Source organism: Macaca mulatta, chromosome 15 (assembly GCF_049350105.2).
Source record: "Macaca mulatta isolate MMU2019108-1 chromosome 15, T2T-MMU8v2.0, whole genome shotgun sequence".
Taxonomy (NCBI): domain Eukaryota; kingdom Metazoa; phylum Chordata; class Mammalia; order Primates; family Cercopithecidae; genus Macaca; species Macaca mulatta.
In genome coordinates this window covers 16129107-16150702 of record NC_133420.1, presented here as the reverse complement: position 1 = coordinate 16150702, position 21596 = coordinate 16129107, and the positions used below count along the sequence as shown (strand labels likewise).

The 21596-nt window shown below is 50.9% G+C and overlaps 1 protein-coding gene and 1 long non-coding RNA gene across 34 annotated transcripts in view; one reads left to right on the top strand and one right to left on the bottom strand.

Annotated features, from left to right (window-relative positions):
* PRRC2B (proline rich coiled-coil 2B) overlaps nucleotides 1-21596 on the top strand; it is a 131891-nt gene that overhangs the window by 2713 nt on the left and 107582 nt on the right. For 28 of the 33 annotated variants that reach the window (XR_013405372.1, XR_013405371.1, XR_013405366.1 and 25 more), the window contains exon 1: nucleotides 19340-19513. The exons of 3 other annotated variants lie outside the window; for them this stretch is intronic. The gene's annotated coding sequence lies outside the window, so the exon portion shown is untranslated. Of the gene's footprint in view, nucleotides 1-19339; nucleotides 19514-19830; nucleotides 20109-21596 lie in introns of those variants that run through there. 2 more of the 33 variants (XM_077967406.1, XM_077967405.1) reach the window with 2 other exon arrangements.
* Nucleotides 1-21596, bottom strand: part of LOC144335026 (uncharacterized) — a 109137-nt gene that overhangs the window by 70965 nt on the left and 16576 nt on the right. The window lies entirely within an intron of this gene.

Below are 21596 nucleotides of genomic sequence, written 5' to 3'. Positions count from 1 at the left end.
CACAGGGAAGGGTTCTTAAAGGAGGATGTCCAAGATGAGTCCTGAGGGTTGAGTAGGATTCACCTGTGCCAAGGAGGCTGTGTGGGAATGGGAAGAGTTTCTTCCAGGCAGAAGAGGGTACCAAGGTCTGGAGCTGGGGGAAAGCCGAGTGTCTAGAAAGGGAGGAGGTGAGAAATGACGTCTGGAGAGGCAAGTAGAAGGCGGATTGTATTCCAAAATGCCAAGGAGCTCTGCTGGAGGCACTAATGAAGTCCTGGCACAACTGGTAGCTGGTATTTCACTAGTTAATTTCTCCTCTGAAAAGAATGGGAGGCCGGGCGCGGTGGCTCAAGCCTGTAATCCCAGCACTTTGGGAGGCCGAGGCGGGCGGATCACGAGGTCAGGAGATCGAGACCATCCTGGCTGACACGGTGAAACCCCGTCTCTACTAAGAAATACAAAAAACTAGCCGGGCGAGGTGGCGGGCGCCTGTAGTCCCAGCTACTGGGGAGGCTGAGGCAGGAGAATGGCGTGAACCCGGGAGGCGGAGCTTGCAGTGAGCTGAGATCCGGCCACTGCACTCCAGCCTGGGCGACAGAGCAAGACTCCGTCTCAAAAAAAAAAAAAAAAAAAAAAAAAAAGAATGGGAGAGAGCACAGGAGCGTTCAGCTCACCCTCCCAGGGCTGGGATGGACGCTGAGCACCTGGGAAAAGCTGCCGCTCACAGCCCTTGGGGAACTTTTGCAGGTGGGGACCTGACCTGTGGGGACATAGTACAAGGAAGCCCAATTATCTCATTATTATTGGTGCATTTTAGATTCCACACCTCGCCCCCAATGGCATGTCATTCCCCCTCTGGCTATGGTCTTCCTCTGGGAGGCTGGAGACCTGTGGCATAGGAGCACCCCCTGCCTTTGTGAGAACGGGCCTGCCAGCATTTTTTTTTTTTTTTTTTTGAGACAGAGTTTCACTCTTGTCGTCCAGGCTGGAATGCAATGGTGCAATCTCCACTCACTGCAACCTCTGCCTCGCGGGTTCAAGCAATTCTCCTGCTTCCGCCTCCCGAGTAGCTGGGATTGTAGGTGCCGACCACCATGCCTGGCTAATTTTTGTATTTTTAGTAGGGACGAACTATCACCATGTTGACCAGGCTGGTCTCTAACTCCTGACCTCAAGTGATCCGCCCACTTTGGCCTCCCAAAGTGTTGGGATTACAGGCGTGAGCCACTGCCCATGCCTAAATAAAAAAGAATTTCAGTAGAGATAGGCTCTCACGTGCTCGCTTCGGCAGCATATATACTAAAATTGGACATAGGCTCTCACTATGTTGCCCAGGCTGGTCTTGAACTCTTTCCTTCAAGGGATCCTTCACCTTGGCCTCCCAAAGTGCTAGGATTACAGGCGTGAGCCGCTGAGCCCAGCTTTGAATATTTTTAGTGGTGTGTGGTAAAATACACATACAATTTACCGTTTTAACCACTTTGATGTGTCCACTTCAGTGACATTTAATACATTCACAGTGTTGTGCAGGCATTACCTCTCCCTAGTTGCAGATTGTTTTATCATCCCAAAAGGAAACTCGATATGAATTAAGCAGTCGCTCCCCATCCCTGCTTCTCAGTCTCTGGCAATCAGTGATTTGCTTTTTGTCTCTGTGAATTTGCCTATTCTGGGCATTTTGGGTGGTTTAGTTTTTGTTTTTTTTGTTTTTTTTGGTTTTTTTTGAGACGGAGTCTCGCTCTGTCGCCCAGGCTGGAGTGCAGTGGCCGGATCTCAGCTCACTGCAAGCTCCGCCTCCCGGGTTCACACCATTCTCCTGCCTCAGCCTCCCGAGTAGCTGGGACTACAGGCGCCCGCCACCTTGCCCGGCTAGTTTTTTTGTATTTTTTTAGTAGACACGGGGTTTCACCATGTTAGCCAGGATGGTCTCGATCTCCTGACTTCGTGATCCGCCCGTCTTGGCCTCCCAAAGTGCTGGGATTACAGGCTTGAGCCACCGCGCCCGGCCTGTTTTTGTTTTTTTAATTGAGATAGAGTCTTACTCTGTCGCCTAGGCTGAAGTACAGTGGTGTGATTTTTGGCCCACTGCAAATTCTGCCTCCCATGTTCAAGTGATTCTCCTGTGTCAACCTCCTGAGTAGCTGGGACTACGGGTGCCCCTCACCACACCCGGCTAATTTTTGTATTTTTAGTAGAGACGAGGTGTCACCACATTGGCCAGGCTGGTCTTGAACTCCTGACCTCAAGTGATCTGGCCACCTCGGCCTTCCAATGTGCTGGGATTACAGGCTCAAGCCACCGTGCCTGACCTTTTTTTAAAAATTATTTTTGCAACCTAATACAGGATGGACATTTCGTACAAAGGGAATCTTGCAATACATAGCCTTTTGTGTTTGACTTCTTTCCCTTAGCATAACGTCTTTGAGCTTCATCCGTGTGGTACCATGTGTCAGCACTTCTTTCCTTGTGTCTATCCATTCATCAGCTGATGGAATTTGGGGTTGTTTCTGCCTTTGGCTATTGTGAATAATGCTGATGTGAACATTCGTGTATACTTTTTTGTTTGAACATCTGTTTTCAATGTGTTGGGATATATATCCAGGAGTAGAATTTCTGGGTCATACAAGAATTCTGCGTTTAATTCTGAGAAACCACTAAACTCTTTTCCACAGCAGCTGCACCATTTTACATTTCTACCAACAATGTATGAATGTTCCAGTATCTCCGTATCTTTGTCAACACTTGTTATTTTCCATTTTTTTGGATGATGGCCATGCTAGTGGGTATGAAGTTGTATCTCATAGTGGTTTTGATTTGCATTTCCCTGCTGGCTGGTGATGTTGAGCATCTTTTCACGTGCTTACTGGCCATGTGTATATCTTCTTTGAAGAAATACCTATTCAAGTCCTTGGCCCATTTTTTTTTCCATTGGGTCGTTTGCCTTTTCGTTTTTGAGTTGTAAGAGTTTTATATATATATATACACACACACACATGCGCGCGCATATATACACACATATATACACATATACAGATATACACATATATACACATATACATATATACACACATATATGTATATACACACATATATACCTATATACACATATATATACACACACATACATATATATGTGTGTGTGTATATATATATTATTATTATTATTTGAGATGGAATCTCACTCTGTTGCCCAGGCTGGAGTGCAGTGGTACGATCTCGGCTTACTGCAACCTCTGCCTCCTGGGTTTGAGCAATTCTCCTGCCTCAGCCTCCCAAGCAGCTGGGACTACAGGCGTGCGCCACCATGCCCAGCTAATTTTGTATTTTTAGTAGAGACGGGGTTTCACCATATTGGCCAGGCTGGTCTCAGAACTCCTGACCTTGTGATCCACCCGCCTCTCAAAGCGCTGGGATTACAGGCATGAGCCACCGCTCCTGGTCGAGTTATTTATATATTCTAAGTCAGGTGTGGTGGTGCTTAGACTATATAGATGGTGCTCCAAGTAGTCTCAGCTACTAGGGAGGCTGAGGTGGGAGGACTGCTTGAGCCCAGGAGTTGGAGGCTGCAGTGAGCTATGATCCCACCACAGCACTCCAGCCTGGGTGACAAAGTGAGATTTTCTCTAAAACAGAAATAAAAATCTTAATAAAAGAGTTCTTAGGCTGGGCACAGTGGCTCACACCTGTAATCTCAGCACTTTGGGAGGCTGAGGTGGGCAGATCACCTAAGTTCAGGATTTCGAGACCAGCCTGGGCAACATGGTGAAACCTTATCGCTACTAAAAATACAAAAACTTAGCTGGGTGTGGTGGTGCACACCTGTAATCCCAGCTACTTGGGAGGCTGAGGCAGGAGAATCCCTTGAACCTGGGAGACGGAGGTTGCAGTGAGCTGAGATTGTGCCTTTGTACTCCAGCCTGCAAAACAGAGCAAAAACTCCATCTCAAAAAAGAAAAAAAAAAAAAAAAAAAAGGCCGGGCGCGGTGGCTCACGCCTGTAATCCCAGCACCTTGGAGGCTGAGGTGGGCGAATTACGAGGTCAGGAGTTCGAGACAAGCCTGGCCAACATGGTGAAATCCCATCTCTACTAAAAATACAAAAAATTAGCTGGGCGTTGTGGTAGGCGCCTGTCATCCTGGCTACTCTGGAGGCTGAGGCAGGAGAATCGCTTGAACCCAGGAGGCAGAAGTTACAGTGAGCCAAGATCACCCTACTGCACTCCAGCCCGGGTGACAGTGTGAGATTCTGTCTCAAAAAAAAAAAAAAAAAAAAAAAAGTTATTTGTATATTCTGAGAACTAGACCCTTCTCAGACGTACGGTGTACATATATTTTCTCCCTCTCTGTGGGTCCTTGTCTCACTTTTTTGACATCAGGTTAGATTTTGAGATCTATTTCTCCAGGGCCTACACTTCCGAGATACCGGCCTACACTATCTAGGGCAAGACTCGATTACTAAATTCTGCTACCAATGACCCTTCTTCATCCTACCCTTATCCTACCACCTCTACCTCACATGTCAGCTTCACTAGTTGCTGTGTCTTCCTGGGTCTCCATGTTGAGGAATATTCTGAAGCGGTTGAGCAGGAAGAGGACTGTGGTTTGGGAATGCCGCCATGGGCACAGAAAGGGAGCAGGTGGGATGGCTTCCTGATACTTGGCCATTCCTGTTCTTTATTTGGGAGGCTCCTTTGAGAGCTGCCTCTTTTTTCTTTTCCTTTCCTTCCCCAAACTCAACCCTTCAATAGTTCTTCATTGCTTATACTCAGCCAGAGTTTCCAAGTTTTAGTTCTTTTTTTTTTTTTTTTTTTTTTTTTGAGACGGAGTCTTGCTCTGTACCCCAGGCTGGAGTGCAATGGCGCGATCTTGGCTCACTGCAACCTCCGCCTCCCGGGTTCACGCCATTCTCCTGCCTCAGCCTCCCGAGTAGCTGGGACTACAGGCGCTCAGCACCACGCCTGGCCAATTTTGTGTATTTTTAGTAGAGACAGGGTTTCACCATGTTAGCCAGGATGGTCTCGATCTCCTGACCTTGTGATCTGCCTGCCTCAGCCTCCCAAAGTGCTGGGATTACAGGCGTGAGCCACCGCGCCCGGCCAGTTCTTTTTTTATATTTGTTATTTTTATTATTTTTTGGGGGGGACAGTTTCGCTCTGTCGCCCAGGCTGGAGTGCAGTTGCATGATCTTGGCTCACTGCAACCTCTGCTTCCCAGGTTCAAGCGATTCTTGTGCCTCAGCCTCCCGTGTCACTGCGACTACAGGCACGTGCCATCACGCCTGGCTAATTTTTGTACTTTTAGTAGAGACCGGGTTTCACCATGTGGGCCAGGCTGGTCTTGAACTCCTGGCCTCAAGTGATCTCCCTGCCTTGGCCTCCCAGAGTTTCCAATTTATTTATTTATTTAGTTTTGGAAACGGAGTCTTGGTCTGTCCCTCAGGCTGGAGTGCAGTGGTGCCATCTCGGCTCACTGCATCCTCTGCCTCCTTGGTTCAAGCAATTCTCCTGCCCAAGTAGCTGGGATTACAGGCATCCACCACTACGCCTGGCTAATTTTTGTATTTTCAGTAGAGACGGGGTTTCACTATGTTGGTCAGGATGGTCTCAAACTCCTGACTTCAGGCGATCCACCCTCCTCTGCCTCCCAAAGTGCTAGGATTACAGACGTGAGCCACCAAGCCCAACCAGAGTTTCCAAGTTGTAAATCTTACCCTTATTTTTTCTTTTATTCCCCAGTCTCTGGTCTTTGCCTCCTCTCTTCCTCCAGTGTCTGGTGGGAAATGGAGGGCAACATTTTAAGGACTGGCTGTGGTTTGAAGAGAGGGTGCCAGGGGTCCCAGGGAGCCCCTGTATCGCTGAGCCCCTCAGAGGAGACTTGCTTTTAGCCTGTATGTGTGTCCACTGCTGAGGCTCAGATGTCCGTCCCTGCTGTGAGCTGCTGGGTCTACGCAGGGGCCCCCTGCTGCTGGTCCAGACCCAGTGTTGTATTTTTAGCTCCAGGCCCCCATTCCTTTTTTTTTTTTTTTTTTGGAGACAGTCTTGCTCTGTTGCCTGTTGCCCAGGCTGGAGTGCAGTGGTGTGATCTTGGCTCACAGCAACCTTCACCTCCCAAGCTCAAGCGAGTCTCTTGCCTCAGCCTCCCAAGTAGCTGGGATTATAGGCGTGCACCACCATGCCCGGCTAATTTTTGTACTTTTAGTAGAGACAGGGTTTCACCATATTGGCCAGGCTGTTCTCGAACTCCTGACCTCAAGTAATCCGCCCACCTCAGCTTCCCAGAGTGCTGGGATGACAGGCGTGAGCCACCGCACCCAGCCAGGCCCCCCATTCCTGTAGGAGTGCACCTTCCCTCAGGTGGGGCCACATCTCCAGTGGCCACCAGAGAGTGTGGGGTGTACTCCTGGTGCTCAGACACTCCACCCTCTAGCCTTTTGTTCATGCTGGTCCCTCCATCTGGAATGTTCCTCTACCGTCTCCTCTGACTAAACTCTGCTCTTCCTTCAAGTCCTGCCCTCAAAAGCACCTGCGCCAAGACCTCCTCCAGCTCTCCAGCAGGAATCCATTTCCCCCTGGAATATTGTTCATTTTTCCCCTTGAGTTTAGAGGACTCCACTTTCTAAACTGAACATGGGAACTCATGCTGTGTCTCGTTAGTACAACTGCACTGTGGAGAACAGGTGCAGAGCATTTGAAAGCGGCCAGTCCAAGAATCCTGGAACAGCTCATGACTGAACCAGCTGGAGGCCTCACATTCCTGGATCGGATCATATTACAAGTTAGCTGTGGCCAAATCCCTGTTATCCTCCTACCCTTTCTCAGGAAGGAGGAAGCACTAGAACACGTAAGAGCCAGGCCCCAAGACTTTCAGGCCCAGCTTAGGCTGTGTCTGGCAGGTAGTGAGAGCTCACGAAATCAGTCTTCATTGTTGTGGGGTTTTGGTTTGCTTGTTTTGGTTTCTTTTTTTTTTTTTTCTTTTTTTGAGATAGAGTCTCGCCCTGCCGCCCAGGCTGGAGTGCAGGGGCTCGATCTCGGCTTACTGAAACCTCCGCCTCACAGGTTCAAATGATTCTCCTGCCTCAGCCTCCGTAATAGCTGGAACTACAGGCGCCCGCTACCATACCCAGCTGTTTTTTTGTATTTTTAGTACAGATGGGGTTTCACTGTGTTAGCCGGGATGGTCTCAATCTTCTGAGCTTGTGATCTGCCCTCCTCGGCCTCCCAAAGTGCTGGGATTACAGGTGTGAGCCACTGCGCTCTTTTCCGCGACAGGTCTTGCTCTGTCGCCCAGGTTGGAGTCCAGTGGCACAGTCATGGCTCCTTGGAACCTCTGCCTCCTGGGCTCAGCTCATCCTCCCACCTCAGCCCCTGAGTAGCTGGGACTATAGGCACCCACCACTCTGCCTGGCTATGTTTGCTTGTTTGTTTGTTGAGACAGACTATTGCTCTGTTGGCTCAGGCTGGAGTGTAGTGGTGCGATCTCAACTCACTGCATCCTCTGTCTGCCTTCTGTGCTCAAGCGATTCTCATGCCTCAGCCTCCTGAGTAGCTGGGATTACAGGCAGCTGCCACCATGGCTGGCTAATTTTCGTATGTATGTATGTATTTATTTATTTGTTTTATTTGAGATGGAGTCTCGCTCTGTCACCCAGGCTTGAGTGTGGTGGCACGATCTTGGCTCGCTGCAACCTCCGTCTCCCAGTTTCAAGTGATTCTCCTGCCGCAGCCTCTCAAGTAGCTGGGATTACAGGCACGTACCACCATGCCCAGCTAATTTTTTGTATTTTTAGTAGAGACGGGGTTTCACCATCATGGCCAAGCTTGTTTCAAACTCCTGACCTCAAGTGATCCGCCCACCTCGGCCTCCTAAAGTGCTAGGATTACAAGTGTGAGCCACTGCGCCCGGCCTAATTTTTGTATTTTTGGTAGACACGGGGTTTCACCATCTTGGCCAGGCTGGTCTTGAACTTTTTTTTTTTTTTTTTTTTTTTTTTGAGACGGAGTCTCGCTCTGTCCCCCAGGCTGGAGTGCAGTGGCGCGATCTCGGCTCACTGCAAGCTCCGCTTCCCGGGTTCATGCCATTCTCCAGCCTCAGCGTCCTGAGTAGCTGAGACTACAGGCGCCCGCCACCGCGCCCGGCTAATTTTTTGTATTTTTAATAGAGACAGGGTTTCACCATGGTCTCCATCTCCTGACCTTGTGATCCGCCCGCCTCGGCCTCCCAAAGTGCTGTGATTACAGGTGTGAGCCACCGCGCCCGGCCTGGTCTTGAACTCTTAACCTTGTGATCCGCCCGCCTTGGCCTCCCAAAGTGCTGGGATTACAGGCGTGATCCACCGTGCCTGACCTAATTTTGTACTTTTTTAGTAGAGACAGGGTTTCACCATGCTGATCAGGCTAGTCTTGAACTCCTGACCTCAAGTGATCCACCCACCTTAGCCTCCCAAAGTGCTGGGATTACAGCCATGAGCCACCGTGCCCAGTCAAAGGAGACATTTTCACACTGGCTGTAACAGAAGTGGAACCAGAGCTGGAAGATGGACAGGAAGTAAGGAATGAGCGAACCCAGGAGAGCAAGGCTGGAGAGAGTGGGCATGAACCAATGAGCAACTGTTGGGTTGTGTTTTGTTTCCTTTAATTTTATTTATTTTTTTGAGATGGGATTTTGCTCTTGTCACCCAGGCTGGAGTGCGGTGGTGTGATCTTGGCTCACTGCAACCTCCGCCTCCCAGGTTCAAGTGATTCTCCTGCCTCAGCCTCCGGAGTAGCTGAGATTACAGGCATGAGCTACACCAGTAAGTTTCCTAATATTTAAAAGAAAACAGCCGGGCACGGTGGCTCATGCCTGTAATCTCAGCACTTCGGGAGACTGAGGCGGGTGGATCACATGAGGTCAGGAGTTCGAGACCAGCCTGGCCAAAATGGTGAAACCCTATCTCCACTAAGAACACAAAAAGCAAGGCTGTGCGTGGGGCTCACGCCTGTAACCCCAGCACTTTGGGAGGCTGAAGTGGGTTAGATCACCTGAGGTCGGGAGTTCGAGACCAGCCTGACCTAAATATACAAAATTAGCCGGTCATGGTGGTGCATGCCTATAATCCCAGCTGCTTGGGAGGCTGAGGCAGGAGAATCGTTTGAACCCAGAAGCGGAGGTTGCAGTGAGCTGAGATTGCACCATTGCACTGGGTGCGAGAGCCTGGGCTACAAGAGCAAAACTCCATCTTAAAACAAAAAAAGAATAGCCAGGCACGGTGGCATGTGCCTGTAATCCCAGCTACTCGGGAGTCTGAGGAGGGGAGTCGCTTGAACAGGAGGCAGAGGTTGCAGTAAGCTGACATCATGCCACTGCACTCTAGTCTGGGTGACAGAGCAAGACTCCGTCTCAAAATAAAAACAAAATTATCCAGGGGTGGTGGCACATGCCTGTAATCCCAGCTACTTGGGAGGCTGAGGCAGGAGAATCACTTGAACCTGGGAGGCGGAGGTGGCAGTGAGCTGAGATCGCGCCATTGCACTCCAGCCTGGAAAACAAGAGCGAAAAACTCCGCCTCAAAAAAAAAAAAACCTTACTTACCTATGTAAGTCCCTTACCTTCTGACCTAAATTTCCTTATCCATAAAGTGGGAGAAATAATAACAGTCTTGCAAGTGTTAATTAAGTTATCTTAGCAGCATGCCTGGCCCAGAAAAGATGATTTAAACAACAGCAATCATCATTCTTTTTTTTTTTTTTTTTTTTTTTGAGACAGAGTCTTGCCTTGTCGCCCAGGCTGGAGTGCAGTGGCGCGATCTCAGCTCACTGCAAGCTCCGCCTCCCGGATTCACGCCATTCTCCTGCCTCAGCCTCTTGAATAGCTGGGACTACAGGCGCCTGCCACCACGCCCGGCTAATTTTTTGTATTTTTAGTAGAGATGGGGTTTCGCCATGTTAGCCAGGATGGTCTTAATCTCCTGACCTCGTGATCCACCCGCCTCGGCCTCCCAAAGTGCTGGGATTACAGGCTTGAGCCACCGCGGCCAGCCCATCATTCTTTTTTTTTGTTTTTTTTTTTGTTTTTTTTTTTTTGAGACGGAGTCTCGCTCTGTCACCCAGGCTGGAGTGCAGTGGCGCGATCTTGGCTCAGTGCAAGCTCCGCCTCCTGGGTTTACGCCATTCTCCTGCCTCAGCCTCCTGAGTAGCTGGGACTACAGGCGCCCGCCACCGCGCCCGGCTAATTTTTTGTATTTTTAGTAGAGACGGGGTTTCACCGTGGTCTCGATCTCCTGACCTTGTGATCCGCCCGCCTCGGCCTCCCAAAGTGCTGGGATTACAGGCGTGAGCCACCGCGCCCGGCCCCATCATTCTTATTGTTGTAATCTCAGAGAGAAATGCAGAGAGAAAAGATTTCCTGAATTTGGGATGTGGTTGGGATGTAGCCTAACCGTTGAGCTTTGTGAGGCGAGTACAGGATCTGTGGCTTTTTTTTTTTTTTTTTTTTTTTTAAGAGATAGGGTCTTGCTTTGTTGCCCAGGCTGGCGTGTAGTTACATGAACACATCTCACTGCAGCCTTGACGTCCCGGGCTCAAGCAATCCTCCCACCTCAGCCTCCAGAGTAACTGGGACTATAAGTGTGCGCCAACATTCTCGGCTACTTTGTTAATTTTTTTGTAGAGATGGGGTGTCTCACTGTTGCCTATGCTGGTCTTGAACTCCTGGGTTCAAGCAGTCCTCCTGCTTTGGCCTCCCAGAGTCCTGTGATTATAGTGTGACCCGCTGTGCCTGGCCTATGCCTGTGGCTTTTTAACAACCAGGGATGCAGCAGCTCCCACTGTCCCCAGACAGTGTCATCCCACTTCCAGATCTGCCTGATGAATGGAGCCTTTGACTCGACTTTCCCCCTTAACACTTCCTCATCTGTCTTCCCAGAACACCCACGTCCTTCCAGGCTTTTCATACGTTTATGTCCTCTCTTGTCAGATGATAGAAACGGGTAACCCTATGATTCTTAGTGAGTCCCAGGGTCCCTTCTGTTGTGGCCAATGAGGTCAAGGGCCAGACACCCATTCTGCCATTCAACAAACCAACCAAATTCATTGAGCACTCACTGTTTACCAGGCACCACGTTTGGTGCTAAGGATAGCACAGGTGTATTAGGGTTCTCTTAGAGGGACAGAACTAGTAGGATATACATAATCATATATGTAAATCATATATATATACACACACATAGGAGTTTATCAAGTATTAATTTACACGATCACAAGGTTCCACAACAGGCTGGCTGTCTGCAAACTGAGAAGCAAGGAGAGCCAGTCCGGGTTCCAACACTGAAGAACTTTGGGAGAAAGATGTAGGCTGGGAAGTTAGGCTGGTCTCTCTTTCACAGTTTTCTTTTTTTTTTTTTTTTTTTTTTTTTGAGGCGGAGTCTCGCTCTGTCGCCCAGGCTGGAGTGCAGTGGCGCGATCTCGGCTCACTGCAAGCTCCGCCTCCCGGGTTCCCGCCATTCTCCTGCCTCAGCCTCCCGAGTAGCTGGGACTACAGGCGCCGCCACCGCGCCCGGCTAATTTTTTTGTATTTTTAGTGGAGACGGGGTTTCATTGTGTTAGCCAGGATGGTCTCGATCTCCTGACCTCGTGATCCGCCCGTCTCGGCCTCCCAAAGTGCTGGGATTACAGGCTTGAGCCACCGCGCCCGGCCTCTTTCACAGTTTTCTGCCTGCTTTATATTCGCTGGCAGCTGACTAGATTGTGCCCACCAGAATAAGGGTGAGTCTGCCTTCCCCAGCCCACTGACTCCAATGTTCATCTCTTTTGGCAACACCCACACAGACACACCCAGGATTAATACTTTGTATCCTTCAATCCAATCAAGTTGACACTCACACACTCAGTATTAACCATCACAGCAGAGAACCAAATGGACTAAGTCCTTGTCCTCCTGAGCCTTAGACCGATGTGATGTCTCCGTTGTGCCAGACTTAATCCCTGAGGTGATTTGCATCAAATAAGACAGATGCGGTCATCCTGCCTCTCACGGTACTGTCATCTCCTCCACCTCCCAAACTTTGGCAAAGGCTATGAGGAACAGTGGAGAGGATAAAGAGCTCACTGTCCCCGTGCCGCCACCGAGAGCATGAAACGTGCCCAGCACTAAGTGACATGTGCTATAAAGTGTAAAATACATGCCGGACTTGAAGACATCATGTGACCACAAAGAATGTCAATGATCTCATTTATAATTTTAAAACATTAATTACATGTTGAAACAGTAATATTTTTGATATAGTAGGCTAAATAACATTCATTATTAGGCCAGGTGCAGTGGCCCATGCCTGTAATCCCAGCACTTTGGGAGGCCCAGGTGGGTGGATCACTTGAGGCCAGGAGTTCAAGACCAGCTTGGCCAACATGGCGAAACCCCATCTCTACCTGGAATACAAAAAGTTAGCTGGGTGCGGTGGCACATGCTATGTAGGAGGCTGAGGCATGAGAATTGTTTGAATCCGTTGTGGGCGGTGAGCTGAGGTTGTAATGAGCCGAGATTGCTCCACCGTACTCCAGCCTGGGCAACTGAGCAAGACGCTGTCTTAAAAAAAAAAAAAAATCATTATTACAATTCAATTCAATTCATCTCTCCTTTTACCTTTTTTTTTTTTTTTTTTTTTTTTTTTTTAGATGGAGATTCCCTCTTGTTCCCCAGGCTGGAGTGCAATGGCACAATCTTGGCTCACTGCTACCTCCGCCTCCCAGGTTCGAGCAATTCTCCTGCCTCAGCCTCCCAAGTAGCTGGGATTACAGGCATGCACCACCACACCTAGCTAATTTTTTGTATTTAGTAGAGATGGGGTTTCACCATGTTGGTCAGGCTGGTCTCAAACTCACGACCTCAGGTGATGCGCCCACCTCAGCCTCCCAAAGTGCTGGGATTACAGGCGTGTGCCACCACGCCTGGCACTTTTTTTCTTTTTTTTTGAGATGGAGTCTTGCTCTGTCACCAGGCTGGAGTGCAGTGGCGTGATCTTAGCTCACTGCAACTTCCGCCTCCTGGGTTCAAGCGATTCTCCTGCCTCATCTTCCCGAGTATCTGGGACTACAGGCACATGCCACTATGCTCAGCTAATTTTTGTATTTTTAGTAGAGACAGGGTTTCACCATGTTGGCCAGGATGGTCTCGATCTCTTGACCTCGTGATCCACTGTCCTCAGAGTTCCAAAGTGCTGGGATTACCGCACCCGGCCCCTCCTTTTACTTTTTTATTTTTTTTTGAGACGGAGTCTTGCTCTGTTGCTAGGCAGAAGCAACAGTCTTGCTCTGTTGTTGGAATGCAGTGGCATGATCTTGGCTCACTGCAACCTCCCCCTCCTGGATTCAAGCAATTCTCCTGCCTCACCCTTCCGAGTAGCTGGGACTACAAGTGCATGCTACCACCCCTGGCAAATTTTTTGTATTTTAGTAGAGATGAGGTTTTACCGTGTTGCCCAGGCTGGTCTCGAACTCCTGAGCTCAGGTAATCCACCCACCTTGGTCTCCCAAAGTGCTGGGATTACAGGTGTGAGCCACTGCACCCAGCTCCTTTTACTTTTTTTTTTTTTTTTTTGAGAGAGAGTTTCGCTCTTGTTGCCCAGGCTGGAATGCAGTACTGTGATCACGGCTTACCACAACCTCCGCCTCCCCGGTGAATCAAGCGATTCTCCTGCCTCAGCCTCCCAAGTAACTGGGATTACAGGCATGCGATACCAAGCCTGGCTCAGTTTTTGTATTTTTAGTAGAGACGGGGTTTCTCCATGTTGGTCAAGATGGTCTCTAACTCCCAACCTCAGGTGATGCACCTGCCTTGGCTTCCCAAAGTGCTGGGATTACAGGCGTGAGCCACCATGCCCGACCTCCTGTTACTTTTTTAATATGGCCATTAGAGTGCTTTAAATGATCTATGTGACTCACATTATGTTGTTATTGGATGGCCTAGGAGGCTTGGTTTTACTGGAACTTGTAACCGTAGGCAAGTTTTTAAAAAACTTTTTTAAATTTTTTATTTTTTGAGACAGGGTCTCGTTCTGTCATCCAGGCTGGAGTGTGGTGGCATGATCACAGCTCACTGCAGCCTCAGCCTCCTGGGCTCAAGTGATCCTCTGGCCTCAGCTTCGCGAGTAACTGGGATCACAGGTGTGCACCACCATGTCGGGCTTATTTTTAAATTTTTTTTCTAGAGATCGGGGTCTCACTGTGTTGTCTAGGTTGGTCTTGAACTCCTGGGCTCAAGCGATCTGTCCACCTTGGCCTCCCAAAGTGCTGGGATCACATGCGTGAGCCACTGCACCTGGCTGGGCAAATCATTGAACTTTCTGATGCTCTATTTTCTTGACTGTTAAGTGCAGGTATTCGAAACGCCAGGTACGTTTTCTTCCTCTAACACTTTGCTGGATACTTTGTCACCATAGTGGTGACAGTGGTGGAAGGAAGGCTGGGCACCCACCTCCAGGCTAGCTGGGGTTTAGAGGCTTTACTGCATGTGCTTATTTGGCTGGTTTTGTGAGCCATGTGTTTTGTGTGGTTGGTCAGGAGCCATGTTTTTGGCCTCAGTTGGCCAGGCATCCACTTTTCAACCACCATGGAGATTGAGTGCTTTCTTTGTGCCAAGCTCTCTTCTCTGCTTGGGGATCCCAGCTGGAGAGACACTACAGTGCTCCCCACCCAATTTTCTTTTTTTTTTTTTTTTTTGAGACTGAGTCTGGCTCTGTCGCCCAGGCTGGAGTGCAGTGGCCGGATCTCAGCTCACTGCAAGCTCCGCCTCCCGGGTTTATGCCATTCTCCTGCCTCAGCCTCCGGAGTAGCTGGGACCACAGGCGCCCGCCAGCTCGCCCGGCTAGTTTTTTGTATTTTTTAGTAGAGACGGGGTTTCACCGTGTTAGCCAGGATGGTCTCGATCTCCTGACCTTGTGATCCGCCCGTCTCAGCCTCCCAAAGTGCTGGGATTACAGGCTTGAGCCACCGTGCCCGGCTTCTTTTTTTTTTTGAAATGGAGTCTTGCTCTGTCACCCAGGCTGGAGTGCAGTGGCGAGATCTCGGCTCACTGCAAGCTCCGCCTTCCGGGTTCACACCATTCTCCTGCCTCAGCCTCCTGAGTAGCTGGGACTACAGGCGCCCGCCACCTCACTTGGCTAATTTTTTGTATTTTTAGTAGAGACGGGTTTTCACTGTGTTAGCTACGATGGTCTCGATCTCCTGACCTTGTGATCCACCTGCCTCGGCCTCCCAAAGTGCTGGGATTACAGGTGTGAGCCACCGTGCCCGGCCCCCACCCAGTTTTCACAGGTAGAAACTCTTAGGCACCAAAAGGCTAGCTCTACTGGTTGGAGGCAGAACCAGAACTAAAACCTTGGAATATCAGTTTGTGTTTGTTTTGAGACGGAGTCTTGTTCTGTCACCAAGCTGGAGTGGAGTGGCGATCTCGGCTCACTGCAAACTCCGACTCCCGAGTTCAAGTGATTCTCCTGCCTCAGCCTCCTGAATAGCTGGGATTACAGGCACGTGCCACCATGCCCAGCTAATTTTTGTATTTTTAGTAGAGACGGGTTTTCACTGTGTTGGCCAGGATGATCCCGATCTCCTGACCTCGTGGTCCTCCCGCCTTGGCCTCCCAAAGTGCTGGGATTACAGGTGTGAGCCACCGCGCCCAGCCTGTGTTTGTTTTATTGACTGTAGTGGCCCCTGTCTGCCCAGTTCAACAGCATGGCCCCAGAGGCTGGCACAGTGAGCACCAGAGTGCAGGTGCCCAGGGAATGAACAGATGAACTTTGATTCCCAGGGCTCTCCTGGGAATTTGCAGGGATGGATGACTGCATGTCATTCTCTCCATGAGGATGGTCAGGGAGGTAGGAGGTGGCTGACCTGGATTTGAAGCCAGGTCTCTTCTCTCCCAAGACTGCTAGTTTGCTTTTTTTTTTGATACGGAGTCTCGCTCTGTCACCCAGGCTGTAGTGCAATGGGGCAATTTCAGCTCACTGCAACCTCCACCTCCTGGGGTTCAAGCAGTTCTCCTGCCTCAGCCTCTTGAGTAGCTGGGATTACAGGCACGTACCACCACGCCTGGCTAATTTTTGTATTTTTAGTAGAGACGGGGTTTCTCCACGTTGGTCAGGCTGGTCTCGAATGCCTGACGTCGTGATCCGCCCACCTCGGCCTCCCAAAGCGCTGGGATTACAGGCTTGAGCCACTGTGCCCGGCCCTAGGTTGCCTTTTAACCCGTACCTCGCTGTGTTGCCTTCAGCAAGTCTCCAAGTTTGCACTAGTTTTCTGTTGCTACACTACCACACATTTAGTGGCTTATGTAACTTTGTTATCTTAAAGTTCTGGAGGTCACAGTGGTTGGCAGGGCTCATTTTCTTCTGGAGGCTTTAGAGGAGAATCCATTCCTTGTCCTTTGTAGCTTCTAGAGGCGGCCTGCATTTCCGGTCATGAGGTCCTGCATCATTCCTTTGTCAGTCAAAATGATTAATTCATCAACCACATCTCCGACCCTGATCCTTCTTCCTTCCTCTTGTGAGGATCCTTGTGATTCCACCTGCCCAACCAAATAATCCAGGATTCATCTCTGCATCTCAAGATCCTACAGAGTCCCTTTTGCCATAGAAAGTACCATATTCACAGGTTTCAGGGATGAGGACTTGGACATCTTTGGTGGGGGACTTTGTATTGCCTCCACAAAGTCTACTTTTCCTCTCTGTTGGATAGGCACACTAGTAATGTCTGTTTTGTGGGTATGTCGTGAGGATTACCTGAGTGACTCTATAGGGAGTATTTAGCACAGTGGCTGTCACATAGTAAGTGCTCAGTAAACCACCCTGTTACTGTTCAGCTTCCTCCTATCATTTTGTTTTGTTTTGTTTTGAGACAGAGTCTCTCTCTGTTGCCCAGGCTGGAGTGAAGTGGTGTGCTCTTGGCTCACTGCAACCTCCACCTCCTGGGTTCAAGCGATTCTCGTGCCTCAGCCTCCCGAGTAGCTGGGATTACAGGCCCTCACCACCATACCTGGCTAATTTTTGCATTTTTAGTAGAGATGGGGTTTCACCCTGTTGGTCTCAAACTCCTGACCTCAGGTGATCCATCTGCCTCAGCCTCCCAAAGTGCTGGGATTACAGGGGTGAGCCACCGCACCTGGCCTTACAGATGAAGAATCTGAGGCTTCAGCTTATTTTTTGTTTATTTGCTTTCTATATATATATATATTTTTTTTTTTGAGATGGAGTCTCACTCTGTCACCCAGGCTGGAGTGCAGTGGTGCGATCTCAGCTCAGTGCAACCTCCGCCACCCAGGTTCAGGCAATTCTGCCTCAGCTTCCCGAGTAGCTGGGATTACAGGTGCCTGCCACCATACCCGGCTAATTTTTTTTTTTTTTTTTTTTTTTTTTTTTTTGAGACGGAGTCTCACTGTGTCTCCCAGGCTGGAGTGCAGTGGCGTGATCTCGGCTCACTGCAAGCTCCGCCTCCCGGGTTCACGCCATTCTCCCGCCTCAGCCTCCCAAGTAGCTGAGACTACAGGCGCCCGCCACCACGCCCGGCTAGTTTTTTGTATTTTTAGTAGAGACGGGGTTTCACCATGTTAGCCAGGATAGTCTCGATCTCCTGACCTCGTGATCCACCCGCCTCGGCCTCCCAAAGTGCTGGGATTACAGGCTTGAGCCACCGCGCCCGGCCAACCCGGCTAATTTTTGTATTTTTAGTAGAGAGAGGGTTTCACCATGTTGGTCAGGCTGGTCTCTAACTCCTGACCTCGTGATCTGCCCACCTCGACCTACCAAAGTGGTGGGATTAAAGGTGTCAGCCTTACAGATGAAGAACCTGAGGCTCAATTTATTTATTTAATTTATTTTTTATTTGTTTATTTGCCTTCTATCATTTTTGTTAGTTGCTGGGTTTTGAGCACTGGGCCGATTCTATGGCCATCCTGAAGATGGTCAAGGTACAAAATGGAAAATAAAAATTAGGACTACATCCTCCCTGTTTTGTAGAGATAGAAAAATATTGAAGACCTTGGCAGGGGAATAACGCAAATTTGATGATTTAAAAGAGAGTGGCCTGCACTATAATCCCAACACTTTGGGAGGCCAAGGTAGGCGGATCACTTTAGCCCAGGAGTTCCAGACCAACTTGACCAACATGGTGAAACCCCAGCTCTACTAAAAATACAAAAATTAGTCAGGTGTGGTGGCAGGTGTTTGTAATCCCAGCTACTCGGGAGGCTGAGGCAGGAGAATCGCTTGAATCTAGGAGTTGGAGGTTGCACTGAGCAGAGATTGCACCACTGCACTCCAGCCTGGGGGACAGAGAGAGACTCTGTATCAAAAAAAAAAAAAAAAAAAAAAAGTTCTGGAGTTACGCTGAAGTGGGTTAATTTTCCTTCCGGGTCCAGCTGTGTGGCTTTGGGCACATTGTCTCAGAGCCTCCTTTGTCTCACCTGTGAATTAGAACAATATCTGCCCCTGGGTTAGGATTAAGTGATACAAACCACGTGCTTTAGCATAGGGCATGGCCCGCAGCTGGTGCTTAGTGTGTTAGCAACTGTGCCTGGAAGCGGGTGGGATGATTGGGGTGCCAGACCCCAGCATTTTTTTTTTAATTTGCTTTTTGAAATTGCTTTTATAATTGGTTAGGTGTCTAAAAAAGTAAGAACCCTCCTCCGCTCTCCCAACCTCAAACCACGGAGATAACCAACATGGGAGTGCAGGCTCCCGGACCTTTTGCAATCACACAAACACACAACACTCGAGGGGCTTATTAGTTTTCATTTTGTAAAAATGGGACAAAGTACCCATATTGTGCAACAACCTTGCTTTTGAAATGAAAAAAGTATTATTTCTGCTTCCTTTCCGTGCATATACCGTATACATATTTTAACAAAATCCGGGCTCAGTTTGTTCTGAGGCTCTGCAGTTTTGATGGGGGAGGGGGCGGAGATCCGGACTCGCTCCCCGGTCACTGCCCCCTCCATCCCTTTCCCCTCTTTCCGGGCGCTCTTCCCCCGGGCCCATGCCGGGCCCAGGCCCGGCCCAGGCCATCCCCAGGCCCCTTCTCTCGGCTCCTGGCCCCTCCTCCAGGTCTCCTCCCGGAGCTCCGCTCTGCCTGGGTCAGCCTCGCTCTCTCCCGCCCCTCCCGCCGTCCCCGAGTCTCCCCCCTTCCCAGCCCCCTCCCGCCGCTCCCCGCCCCTCCCCCCGGGCCCCCGCCCCCGCTCCGCCCCCGGGCCGATCCCAAGGCCGCCGCTCCCGGGAGGCGCGACAGGGGGCGCTGCGCGGGCCCAGGCTGCGGGCGGCGGCGGGAGGAGGAGGCCGAGGAGGCGGGGGCGGCGGCAGGCGGGGGGCGGGGAGCCGAGCGCGAGAGGGAGCGAGCGGCGAGACAGGCGCCGAGGCTCCAGCGCGCAGCGACGAGCGAGCCCGGGAGGAGGGAGGGAGCGAGCGAGCAGCCCGCGCCGCCGCCTCGCAATCCGCCGCCATCCCGCCGCCCCCGCGCCCGACCGCCGCCCGACCGCCATCGCCCGGCCCGGCCGCGCCCGCGGAACCAGACCAGGTGGGCCGGGGCCGGGGCCGGGGCCGGGGCGCGGGGGCGGCGGCGCTAAGATGGAGGCGGCGGGGCCCGGCCGGGCTTTGTCTCCCGCGGCGGCCGCCGGGGGCCTTGAGGCCCTGCCCGACCTTTGTCCGCGAGCGCGGCAGGGCTCAGCCCCCGCCGCCGCCGCTTCCTTCCCGCCGGGCGCGGGGCTGCGGGGCTGGGAGGCCGCAGGGCCTGGGGGCGGCGGGCCCGGGCGCGCTCGCCATTGTTGTGGCGGCGCCGCGCGGCCTCAGTCTCGGGCGGGGTCCGGGGGCCGCACGCCTCCCTCAGGGCTCGCCCGCCAGCCCCGTGCCCCCGAGGCCGGGCCGGGCTGCAGAGGCCGGAGGGTCCCCGGGCCCGCAGCCGGGTCTCGGGGTTCCGGGGCCGGCGTCCCTGCTCCCCGCCCCGCCCAGTTGACGGAGCAACGCGCCCGAGGCGGGATCCTGCGGGGTCGGGCCTTGGGCCCGGGGCTGTCGGCGGTGTTCGCGGGGCCGTTCCTGGCGCGGGGTGGGCCGGGCCCCGGCGGCGCTAAAGTTGGCGGCCGGGGGAGGGAGGCGAGCGACCGCCCAGTCTTGGTGTGAGTGCGGGAACCAGAGGGTTATTTTCGAAATGCTGAATGCTCTATGCTAAAAATGTTTAATAATAAACAGGATGTCGCCACTCGGGGCCTGCCAGATGGGTTTTTTTTTTTCTCTTCTCTTTTGCCTCCCCCCAACCCCCAAGAGAGAAATTCAGCCCTGTTGAAACTGTGGGTCTCTGAAGAGTGGATTTGCCTACTTAAAACTAAGAGGTGGATTTTTTGCCTCTTTTTCCCTTTTCTTTTCTCCTCCTCCTAAATATCGTGGGAGGTCGGAGCCCACCTTTAGGCAAGAATAGGAGGTGTTTTCAGTGGTGAGCTTGAAGGAAGTGGGAGAAGGGGGGCTGGGCAGTGTGTCATTTGCTAAATGGCTTCCTGGGAGAAATCTTGAAATTAAATGCCTTTGGTTTACAGGACTGTTAAACTTTCCCTAAGATTTTTTTGTTTTCTTTAAGGTTTAGTGTGCATTTGATGTGGCTTTGTACAGTATCATCCAATTTGGCTTTTGTAACCATTCGTATGCGGTCTTAGCATGGTTTCTCCGAATCTCGCTGCGGCCATTTAGTCATGTCTATGCACAGCGCCGTGGTGTAAGGTGGGACTGGGGAGGCCCAGGCATTGGGGTACAGATCCTGCTGCTTTCTTCCCTAAACCTATCACTCTGGGGCTGTCTGAGGCTTTATCTGCATAAATCGGGGCGTGCACTTCCACTTGCCAGGTTTGGGCTACGGTGAAGGGCCTAGCAGAGGGCCTGACACAGTTAGTGGTTCCTCCTACCGTTGTTGGTGTAACTGCTGTCAAGTCCTAGGCAGACATGGGCCCCTTGTGGTGCCACCCATAGAGAGAAACTGTGCCAATGGATGCCACAGGTGCTGGCGTAAGGCATGGACAATACAGAAGGAATTCGAGGCCCAAACATTAGTGGGCGCTTGCTTATACAGTGCTGAGCCTCTAGAGTAGCATTTGGAGCTCTCTAAAGGTTAATAGACACGGAGTGTGTGGTAGTTGGTCAGTTTAAGGCAGGGTTAGAACAGTACGAGATGCTCAGGAAAAACAGACGCCCAAGGAATCCTGCCTTCTGAGGATAACTGCTTTCCTTGGGGATTGGCAAATAATCCTTGGAGAGTGAGTTTCTACTTGTTGGGCAAGTGTGTCTCTTGGAGCCTGAGCAGCTGGATTCTGGTCCTCATCGGTTACCTTTACAAAGCAAGTCTCTGAGCCTCAGATCTTGCATCTGTAAAATGGGAATAATTATGCCTGCCTTGGGTATCTATTAGGGTTCTTGGGAGCGTCACATAAGATTCACAGTGAATTGTTTCTCTCCATAGGAAGGTGATGAAATGTATGTTTTTGTTGGTTATCTGTTTTTCTGGTTCCTTTCTCCTTCCTTCCTTCCTTCCTCTCTTCCTCTCTCCCTCCCTCCCTTTCCCTTTCTTTCCCTTCCTTCCCTGCCTTCCTTCTTTTTTCTTTTCTTTCTTTTTTTTGGAG